The sequence below is a fragment of the Chelonia mydas genome, chromosome 3, assembly GCF_015237465.2.
Source record: "Chelonia mydas isolate rCheMyd1 chromosome 3, rCheMyd1.pri.v2, whole genome shotgun sequence".
Lineage (NCBI taxonomy): Eukaryota > Metazoa > Chordata > Testudines > Cheloniidae > Chelonia > Chelonia mydas.
In genome coordinates, this window is record NC_057851.1 from 122916750 (window position 1) to 122927557 (window position 10808).

General features: G+C 43.6%; 1 long non-coding RNA gene across 1 annotated transcript; it reads left to right on the forward strand.

The window, feature by feature from the left end:
* The first annotated feature begins 466 nt into the window (after positions 1 to 466).
* LOC122465104 lies at positions 467 to 8428 on the forward strand. Its single transcript, XR_006289672.1, has 3 exons — positions 467 to 1167; positions 3381 to 3560; positions 3751 to 8428. It is a non-coding gene; the product is annotated as an uncharacterized LOC122465104 (long non-coding RNA).
* Positions 8429 to 10808: the final 2380 nt, after the last annotated feature.

The window sequence follows — 10808 nt, forward strand, 5'->3', positions numbered from 1 at the left end:
GGTTCTGCAAGGTAGTTATCATAGTTACCAGCCTTAGAGTTGCTCATGCCAAGCCACTGGCCAGGTGGCCTGGACATGAGGAGGGAGCAGGGCCTTGTCAGATGCTCATCTGATGCTCCTGGAAGTTGGTTTGCAGAATCAGACCCCAAAGTTCTCACTTTCTAGAGTCCATTTTTATAGGAATTTCTTCCTATGCCAGTCTATGGGAATTGCTTCATCATGCTGTTGCTGATGGCACATTCCTGACGGCTCCCTGCTGCCAGATGTTATCTTGTTCTTTGGTTCTCCCATTCTTGAGGCTGTTGGGTGGATTCCAGTCTGCCCTCCAGGGGTCCTCTGGTTATTTCCACTTGACACCTTCTTCAGCCGATGGACAGTGGATTCTTAGGCTGGCATCTCCCTGATCATTCAGTTATTATCCACACCAAGCATCCATCCACATACATCCTCTATCTCTATTTTAATCACAATTGTTAACAAAGCGAGATGAATACAACAAAAGGGTGGGGAGTCTCTGGGTGCTGTTTCTGTTGTTACAGAGTATTGCTTTGAGTCTCTCTCTGTGTGAGTAGTTGTTGTTACAAAGAATTGCTCTGAGAACAGACTCTGCCTTAGAATGTACTAGCACAATTAGCAGCTTGCAAGTTTCACACATAGGGGGAGAGAAACAGTACCAAAAACCAAGAGACCTCTTAATTAGTAATACCCTGGAATTTAAACTATGGGGAATCAAACTCATTTGTGATTTTAATACAAAACTTCTTTAATATGATCCAAAATAGTGACAGGTTGAGAGTGTGACCTGCTTCTGTATAGAATTCTGGGAGGGGTGTGTCATCTGAACTATCATACGGAAGACTGAAAGGCATAAGGGATGATATGTATGAACCATAGCAGCAGTGTGATAGGAGTCATTGCTAGGGGACTGACAGCCATGGGCATGAGCAACAATAGAAGCTGAATGGAGACTTGGCCCACTGATTGTGCATGTAACTCATAACCTTTTAAAGCTACAGTGTGAGACTTAAATGAATCAACATGATGGACACCAGCAAAAGAGGAGATGGAAAACGTGGTGCAGAGAAACAGTTGTGTCAAATGCAAAAAGACTTCTCCCAGATTCTGATACCCTTTACTCACCTTGAGCGGCACCTTCCTCCACAAGAGGTAACCACCTAAGTCGATGGGAAGTAAGGTGCTATTTATTGTATAGGTTTCAGAGTAACAGCCGTGTTAGTCTGTATTTGCAAAAAGAAAAGGAGTACTTGTGGCACCTTAGAGACTAACCAATTTATTTGAGCATAAGCTTTCGTGAGCTACAGCTCACTTCATCAGATGCATACTGTGGAAAATGCAGAAGATGTTCTTATACATACAAACCATGAAAAAATGGGTGTTTACCACTACAAAAGGTTTTCTCTCCCCCCACCCCACTCTCCTGCTGGGAGAGAAAACCTTTTGTAGTGGTAAACACCCATTTTTTCATGGTTTGTATGTATAAGAACATCTTCTGTATTTTCCATAGAATGCATCCGATGAAGTGAGCTGTAGCTCACGAAAGCTTATGCTCAAATAAATTGGTTAGCCTCTAAGGTGCCACAAGTACTCCTTTTCTTTTTATTTATTGTATGTTTATCAGAAGCAGGCCCACGCAGATAGGAACTGAAGTGCACTGTACATTTCTGTGTGGTATTCCATGTGTGCGCAGGATATACAGTACATCTGAAATAACTAGTTTCTCAGCCTGTTGTTATGTCCTTGTAGGTGAGAAGTTTGCTGTTTTCTAAAGCCAGTTGACTTCATTCAAAATGTCTTCCGACTCTTCCTCTTTAATTTTATTTCCCCCTGTTTTTTAAAGGCAATCTTTTCTCTTGAAGCAGACAATTTGCCTGGAGTATAGATGAGTGACAGATACTGTATTTCCTCTTCTCCAGAGCACATTGCCATTCATGACCAATTACAGCTGCCTGTGATCAGCCGTACATTCCAAAATATCCGGGGGTGTGGGGGGTGTGGAGGATATGCAAAATCAGCCTGAAAGGTAAATGACTGCAAACAAGTGAGAGAGACTCAGCCAGAAACAGAAAGAGAGAGAGAGCTTTAGCAGGACAGCTAGATACAGGCACTTATTGTGCAGCATTTGATGGTGCTGTCCCAGCTGATAATGTTCACATATTCAGAGGCTTTCTGGCATACCTCTCAACACCCAGTCGGGTGTACTGCAGGCAGCACTAAACACAAATATCAGAACCGGGAAGGGCAAATGTCCAGAAAGCTCTCTTAGTTTTATGGGTATAGAACTCCCTTCATATAGGGCTGTTCTTTGAGATTAGCATTGTAATAAGGTGAATTCATAATGGATTCTGAGGAACACTGTCAATGTTGTGGTAGGACTTCAAATCAATGTGACTCGACAAATGTCCCATATCATGGAACTCACCTTAAGGATTGTAGCTGTGAACATTTTAAAATTAGTATCATTATTTATTTTGCAGAGTTTACTAAAAAAAAATCAGCTCACTCCCACAGCTTGCTATGTGTTCCAAATTCCTGCATGCGTGCAGTGACAGCAGATAGGGTGCATACATGAGTTTGCTTAGATGTAAGATACTGTGATTTTGATGGGACTGCTCAAGGAGTAAGGTGATACTCAATATGCATAAGGGTATCAGAATCCGGCCCATGGGGAGTTTTTTAGTTGTGTGGGGGTTTTTTAATTTAATGCTGTAGCAAAGGTTGGTTTGGAAATATGTCTATTGCTGGAGTCCTTAAGGGATAGAGTTTTAGGACCAGATTTTCCTAACCTGAGCTCTCTTTTTGTGTCCAAAGTAAAGTATAAAGAAAAAGAGTACTTGTGGCACCTTAGAGACTAACACATTAATTAGAGCATAAGCTACAGCTCACTTCATCGGATGCATTCAGTGGAAAATACAGTGAGGAGATTTTATATACACAGAGAACATGAACCAATGGGTGTTACCATACACACTGTAACGAGAGTGATCAGGAAAGGTGAGCTATTACCAGCAAGAGAACCAGGGGGGGGATTGGAACCTTTTGTAGTGATAATAAAGGTGGGCCATTTCCAGCAGTTGAAGAACAGTAGGAGGGGAAATAAACATGGGGAAATAGTTTTACTTTGTGTAATGACCCATCCACTCCCAGTCTGTATTCAAGCCTAAGTTAATTGTATCCAGTTTGCAAATGAATTCCAATTCAGCAGTCTCTCACTGGAGTCTGGTTTTGAAGTTTTTTTGTTGAAGAATTGCCACTTTTAGGTCTGTAATCGAGTGACCAAAGAGATTGAAGTCTTCTCCGACTGGTTTTTGAATGTTACAATTCTTGACAACTGATTTGTGTCCATTTATTCTTTTATGTAGAGACTGTCCAGTTTGGCCAATGTACACAATAAATGAACGGTTTTTTGCGCTGGTGCAGTGTAGCTGCATTGGGTGTGACATCCCATTGGATTCCAATCCTCCATGTCTCCTTTCCATGAGATCCCCTGATTCTGAGAGAAGGTACCACCCAAGCCATCCCCAGGAGGGCAAGATTTGAAGGTAACCCTCAGGTTCATGATCTCTGTGTATCATCCATTTGTGGGAGGGAACAATTTGGTTTCATGTGACCACCAATGCTACGGGTACAGTAAGCTGAACATTATCCAGCCAGCATGTTACTCAGAGGCCTTGTTAGGTGCTAACATATATTGGCCCTCAGAAATTAAAATTGTACGATGGCATTTTGCAGCCTGCCAACCAGCCAAATGCTCAGAAGGATGCCTGCAGCTTCCAAAGGGTTGACTCCAAGAGTGCCATTTGAAGACAAGACTAATGAAATCTAAATGGGGAGAGGATGGTTTGAAGTTTCTGAACTGTGGCTGGAGAGCCCCAAATATCACGGTGCATGCTCACAGCCTGAGAGATCAGTTATTGTCAATTACTCCTTTGTTCAGCAAGAGGCTTAATTTCAGACTTGACTCCATCAGCCAGAGCCATGGGTCTGTTTCTGACAGGATAAATGGCAGAGTTGTCAGGAAAAGAGTCCTGTAGCTGTACAGAACTTCACTCTCTGGATTCTCCTCTCCCCTTCAGAATAGTTCTCACTTTGTAGCCTTTTTATGGACAATTTTGCTTTAAAGGTCTTTATGGAGTTTTATGCCAGCTGAGGATCTGGCCCTTATAGTTAATTCTTTGGGCCAAGTGTTTGAAGCCATACTTGGAAAATGGGTTAAACCTGCTGTAAAATAACCTAGTGGATGTAAAAATCTTTACTGAGTCCCAGGAGGGGAGGGGAGCCTTAAATAAAGAACAGCTAAGTTCAAAGGAAAGAGAGTGAGTTAGAAACTAGCATGTGGGTTTGGAAAAAAAAAAAAACGCTAGACAGGCTATGAATACAAGAGAATCCTTAGCTACTAGTACAAAGGTAATGCTCAGGGACAAGTGCTGGCCTTCAAGGGTATTTGATTTGTTAACTCTCAGTTCTTTAACTCGCCCACAAGAATGAGCCCGTCCCAGTTTTCAGGACAACTGCTATAACCTTCTACTGTACGTCTATGGCTAATGGCTGACGCACCTGACTTCTCACAGCCTTAGAGCAACAGCGTAGCTCTAATGGCAGCAGGTTGTTACAAATCCAACTCCCCAGTCAGCTTGAGTGTCAGTCAAGGATTTCACAGGAAAATGAGTAACTTGGAAGCCAACACCACTCATGGCTTCTGTTTTTCATTATTGGTCAAAAGTTTCTTTAAACCCCCCGTGTATCTCAGAGCCAGCCTCAGCCATCTGGATACCTTATGGAAACCTCCCATTAACCTTCCACCACACTCCAAATGGACTGAAAAGGACAGTGCCAATGCTCTGTACAGGGAAAATCATTGTAAAGCAATTGTATGATATGATGAAATCCTACATTGATCAACTGTCTGGCATGGCAACATTCCAATTTGTGCAAAACTCCCTGCAAGTCCGCCACACACAGTTTAATCTCTCTCTCTCTCTCTTTCTCTCTTTAAATCATGAATCATAGGCTGACACTTTCAAACTTGGGTGTTAGGAACGTAAACAAAAGTGGCCTGGTTTATTTTCACAGTTGCTGAGAAGCCACAAATGCCCACTGACGCCTCTGAAAATCAGGTCACTTATTTACATTAGTGCTCAATTATGGATGTACATGTCTGGCTTAAGGTATGTGTATTGGCCACAATACTGGTTTCCATTATTATGCCGTTCTCCAAAGCTTTACAGCTTTGGCAACCACGACAATATATATCGTTACTGAAAAATCAACATGGGAACTACTTTCTACACATTTATGACAGGTGTTCACACTAGAGAACTATGTCTGTTATTATGAATTACAGCATCCACAGTGTGCTAAATGCTGGACAGACATGGAAATGCACAGTCCAAAAGCCTATGTTCTATGAAGAAAAGAAATGGGGTTAGGTCTGGGAACAGCTAAAACATACAGACATTTTATATAGGATTCCAAAGTGTTCCTCTATCTAGTCATTATTAGTTGGCTAGTTTCTTGTAGACACACCATCAGAAGTAAGTCTCTCAGAGACAGCTAAGGAAGGATATCTATGCCTAGGAAGCAGTGTGAAAGACAACATGGAGATGATGATGGGAGAAGTGAACAAACTGGATATCAAGGGCAACACCATTTGATGGGCTGGAGGAGGTGGGAAATGAGGTAAGTAAAGTAGAGAGGGGGAAAGCCTTGCAGGGCTTTGAAGACCAGGACAAGAAGGTTGGTGGAGAAAGAGGGAACCAGCTGTGGGTTTCAGAGAGAGAGATGAAATGGTCAAAACAACAGGCAAGGATGAAGATCTGAGCAGCTGGTTTTTGTATGCACAAGGAGGTCAGTGTGGATGTCAGGGAGTCCAGGGGGGAAGAAGTGATAGTAGTTAAGATGGGATATGTTGAGAACCTGAATGAGAGTTTAGCTGAAGGGGCAGAATAAAGATGGAGTCTTGAAATGGCGTGGAAGAAAGACGAGTGAGATTGGGACCCAGAGTGCTCAGACACCAGAGTCATAAATGCCTGAAAAATGCTGGTAGATGGAAGGGTCAGTAGGAGCTTCCGCTATTCACTATCCCTGAAAATTAGTTGTCTGTGGAGCACTGGCAGCTTCTACTGACTCCCAGGGGACTGTGGATGCTCAGCACCAGAGGCCAGTTTTATTAAGTCTCTAATTTGGAACTCAACTTTGAACATTTTGGCATTAGTGCCTGATTCTGCTCTCATGCTTTTCACCATGACTCCAAAAAGTCAGTATACCTACTCAGTGCTTCTAAAGCACAATGGCCTGGATCCACAAAGGGACTTATGTATTGCAATGCCTACCTTTAGGCACCTAGGAAATCACTGGAACATCAGCAGGATCCACAAAATTGAATTAGGTGCCTCGGTTTCCTATACAATGAATGGGGAGAGAAAGGCACCTATGAATGGGAGCCCAAAAGCCAGCAAACTAGGCAGGGAACTGCCTAAACTAGCTACTGGGAGATGCCAGTGAGAGGGGTGTGTCCTAGGCCCCATCCCCTCACAGATTTAGGCACCTAACTCCGGGCTGGAGAAAGGCTCCTATCTCTGCTTCTGATCCCCAGTCAGGAACCCCCCTCTGGGAGTCAGGCAGCTTAAGTGCCTAAACTGTTTCTTGCAACCATGAGCTAAGTGCCTTCCTCAATCAGGAGAGAGCGCTAACCACTGAGCTATGAGATATTCTGATGTGGGGTTTGTGACCCAGGGACCTGTCAGTGTCAACTGGCAGAGACACAAGGGACGTGTAGGGTTTTACATGGATCCCCTGAGTCAGATATATGCATAATAGTTCTCCAAAGGCTGGTATGTGAGGTCTCTACCAAGAACCATGAGCCAATTGGTCATCATAATCATTGTGAAATGTATGTATGGATAATATTTAAGGAATTATGTATCTAAAGTAAACAGATATGTTCTTAAGATCTGGGATGCTTATGTGCATAATGAGCCAGATACCAGTTGAAAGGTTGCAAAATCTACAAGAGAGAAAATCTACAGGAAACAGCAATCTACAGGGGGATGTCCTGTTTATGATAAAAACCAAAGGTATATCAGAAAATACAAAGAACCACACGGTATCCTTCACCAAGGAGACAAGCTAACAGCGTGTTTGTCTTATGAAAGGAGGGTCACTGGCTGGAAGGACTTTGGGTGAGCATTACTCTACGAGACATGAGAGTATCTAGTTAACTAAGTTTAGGCTCTAGAATGCATGTTAGGATTTCATTTTATATGTAACCGTTTGTTTCCAATACCTCAACTTGCTGTCACTTAGATCGCCCTGCTTTGTTAAATAAACATTTACTTTAGTTCACTATAAACACCTCTAAGTGCTCGTGTTAAGCGGATCTGTGATCTGGGGTGGAACTGGTAAGATAGGGTGTTCTGTACCTTTGGAAGCTGCAAATCTGTGACTACTGTGAGTGTCCAGTGGATCAGGGGCTAGACACTCTAGGGAGATGCTTAGAGGGCTCAAGGGTTGGAGTGTGCCTATGGCTAACTTGTAGAGGGACATCAGGGCCTGTGTAAGTACAGAGGTGAGTGCATGTGTTGTCCGTGCCAGTGGAGTTGGGGAGCTGACCCCCAGCAGACACAGTCAAGGCTTCTTCATGCTAAGGGCAGGTGGTAGTGAGGTGTCTCACAGCCCCAGGTACCCTTGGGAATCATCACAGATCTCCCTTCCTCTCTCCTGTTGAAGGCATTCTACTCTGGATAAATAATTAGAGTCATTAGAGCAGGGAGACTGGACCCTGGGTCAGGCGGTACAGTGATTCTCTCTCTCTCTCTGGCCCAGTGACTATTTAAGTATTTACATAGTGAAACAGCCTCAACTTTAGAGATTGAGAGAGAGCCCCACATCAGAATATCCCATAGTCCCATGGTTAGGGCACCCCGATGGGAAACCTCTGTTCAAATCCTTTCTCCCCTCAGGCAGCAGGTGGAATTGAACCCACCCACATCTCCCCCAGCCTGGGTGAGTGTTCTGACCACGAGGCAACAAGTTATAAGGGGGGCAGTGGCACAACCCCTATCTGGAATGGACAAGAAAGGCACACGAGTGCCAAACTCCCTTGGATCATGCTGGGGCTTAGGCATCAGAAAGATGTCTGGACACCCAGAGGGAGGCAGCAATGTGCATGCCTGCAAGCAGAAACTTAAGCGGCTGGGGAGCTTTTACAGGAGAATTTTAAATTCCAAGTGAGTTTAGGCACTAGGGATTAGGTGACAACCAAGCAGGGTCTTCTTGGATCACAGTGCTGCATAAAACTGGAACTTAGGTACCTACATCTGGGGCTGAGGCATCTAAATACCTTTCTGGATATGGGCCTATGTCACTTGACTAAAAGGAGTCTGCACCCTAGTAAAAGGCTGCAGCTAAACTAATGTGAATCCTGTGGTCTGAAACTTTAGAAGGTAAGAAGCTTTCTGGCACCATCTGTTGGCTAACAGGAGGAATTATTGCTGCAGAGAGAGAGCTTCATTTGCATAAGTTTTCTACCCAGAATTCATCCAGTGACAGTCACAGTCACAATCACCATAACTGTACACAAACTCAGAATTTGTTGGGTACTGGAACTGAAGTAATAGCAAAGAAAAAGGTTTCTATGATATATTAAGGGCTATGATGAAGGTTATATGGTACTGTTTTCTTCTTCTGTACTGAGGCTTGTGTGTTATGGGAAGGACTGTCAGCTGATGCTGCAAATTACAGTAATAAAACTGAGTGAGTTCTAGTGAGGTTCTTCCTGATCAGCTGCTAAATAAAGCTGTAGTTACTGTAGCCAGGTTAGGTATTAGGGCCTGAGGATAGGACCTGGCAGTGCTTTCCAAGGAACTGGACAGAGGCCCGTCTGAATGTACTTCAAGACTCTTGGACTATGCTACCCACTGACTCCAAACTGTGAGTTAGGGTTACCAGATGTAGAAGGGGGAAGTGATGTGGTAAATGGATGTTTGCCTATTTGATGTTCCTACTGGTGAGTGGGGAACTGGGTTAGTAGCCTACTACAAAAGTTACTATGGGTCAGTATTTTACCTATCCTTCATATATATTTGGAAAAATAAAGTTTTCCTTGTTTCATACACAGACTCAGTACTTGGAAGTGAGGAAATTTTGCCTAGTAAGAATGCCCAAAGAAGGTATTTAGTGATCCCAGAAATTCTACCTCAGGGTTTGAGCCAGTGATGTTTGTGAATTTTAGGAGGAACCCATAGCTGTTTGATCCCAGTCCCTGCTGCTCCCAACTACACCTGGCAAGAGGAATATGTAACAACTGCTAAGTGATCATTTTCCTGCTGTTAAACTTCAAGTTATAATCTGTCACTGACAATAATTGAAATTTGGCTTTGTTCACTAAAGACCGCTTTATTTACATAACACCCAGATTTATTGCTACTGTTTTATTTTAATTTCTTTGAGTATAAGAATAAGGTTGGTGCTTATGAAGGGTGCCAGACTGATAGCCCTAGAAACTGAAGAAGTAAAGCAAATAAGCACTGGTAGAGTGAACTTCCCCAGATTGCCAGGGGAAATTGACCTCAACCTTGAAAAAGAAGAACAATTGTCTGCTCTGGTGATCCTGTTACAGCTATAACAGTCCCTTTGGGCCATGAGAAGCTGGCACAATTTAGAAGAGCTTTCCAGTGCAGAGCAGTCCCAGGATAAAGGGGCTCCCTCCTCAGCTGTGCTGAACATCGGGTGCAGCCAAAAAAGAATCTGCTCCATAGTTTATTTTTCTATAATTCACTCCTTTGTAGAAAAGGGCAAGCTATACAGATTTATAGAAAATCTTCAGATTAGCAAATCAGCTGTGCCTTTGGCCCAGGCTATAAGATCAACACTTCATTCCTTCAAAGAGCCAGCCATCTAGGTACATCTATGGGTGTGGATTATCTAGGTCTCGCTATATCTCTAGACTGTTGATTATTACAGCTTTGACTCTGATGAAAATATGATGAAGCTGACCACGGTAGCTCACTCCCTTGCTAGTTTGCTTGTGCCTCTGCTGCCCCTTTCAGTCCCTGGACACTCTCTTTAAGCCTTGGAGGTGCATTAGCAGCAGTTTCCTTCAGTGTTTGCAGGTGTGAAGTGGAATCCCAGTGATCCCAGAGCAGTGGATTTAATACTCCTCCAGTGTTAGCAGTGATGGAAGCCCAAGTGAAGACCAGCCACAGCATTTTAACCATTGTTTCATCTCGGCTACTTTAACCATGGTTAAAACACCAGCAGCAGGTCAGTGCCTTTTCTACTCTACTGCTACTGCTGGTGGAGCTGCAATGGTGGGAAGTTTTAGGAAAATAAATCTAGTGAAGACAGTGCCAATTGGTCAGTGACTCAGCTGGGGTTTAAACTCAGAGGTCCCAATTCCCCTCTGCTGTTACACTGGCATAGTTTCAGAGTAACACCATTTAACTCAATGGGGCTACAGTGCTGCAAACACAGTGCAAGTCGGAGGAGAATCAGGACCAGGACTTCCAAGCTCACAAGCCCTTTGCTCTAACTCCTTGGCCATTGGCTTCTTACCACTTTTACCATCTTGGATGCCAAGTAACTGCAAGGAGACAAAATGGGAACTGTAGCTTTGTTTGAGTTGAGGGAGGTGGATTCCAAACAGGGTCATCCCATGTAATAAAGCTAGGCAGATAATAGGGGCTTTCATGTCAGCAAATAGTGTCCTCTCAGTGCCAGGTGACTGGGTAGCCTGATGCAATATATTGACCCTGGGACACTCCAGAATTGGCCCCTGAATGCCTAGATAC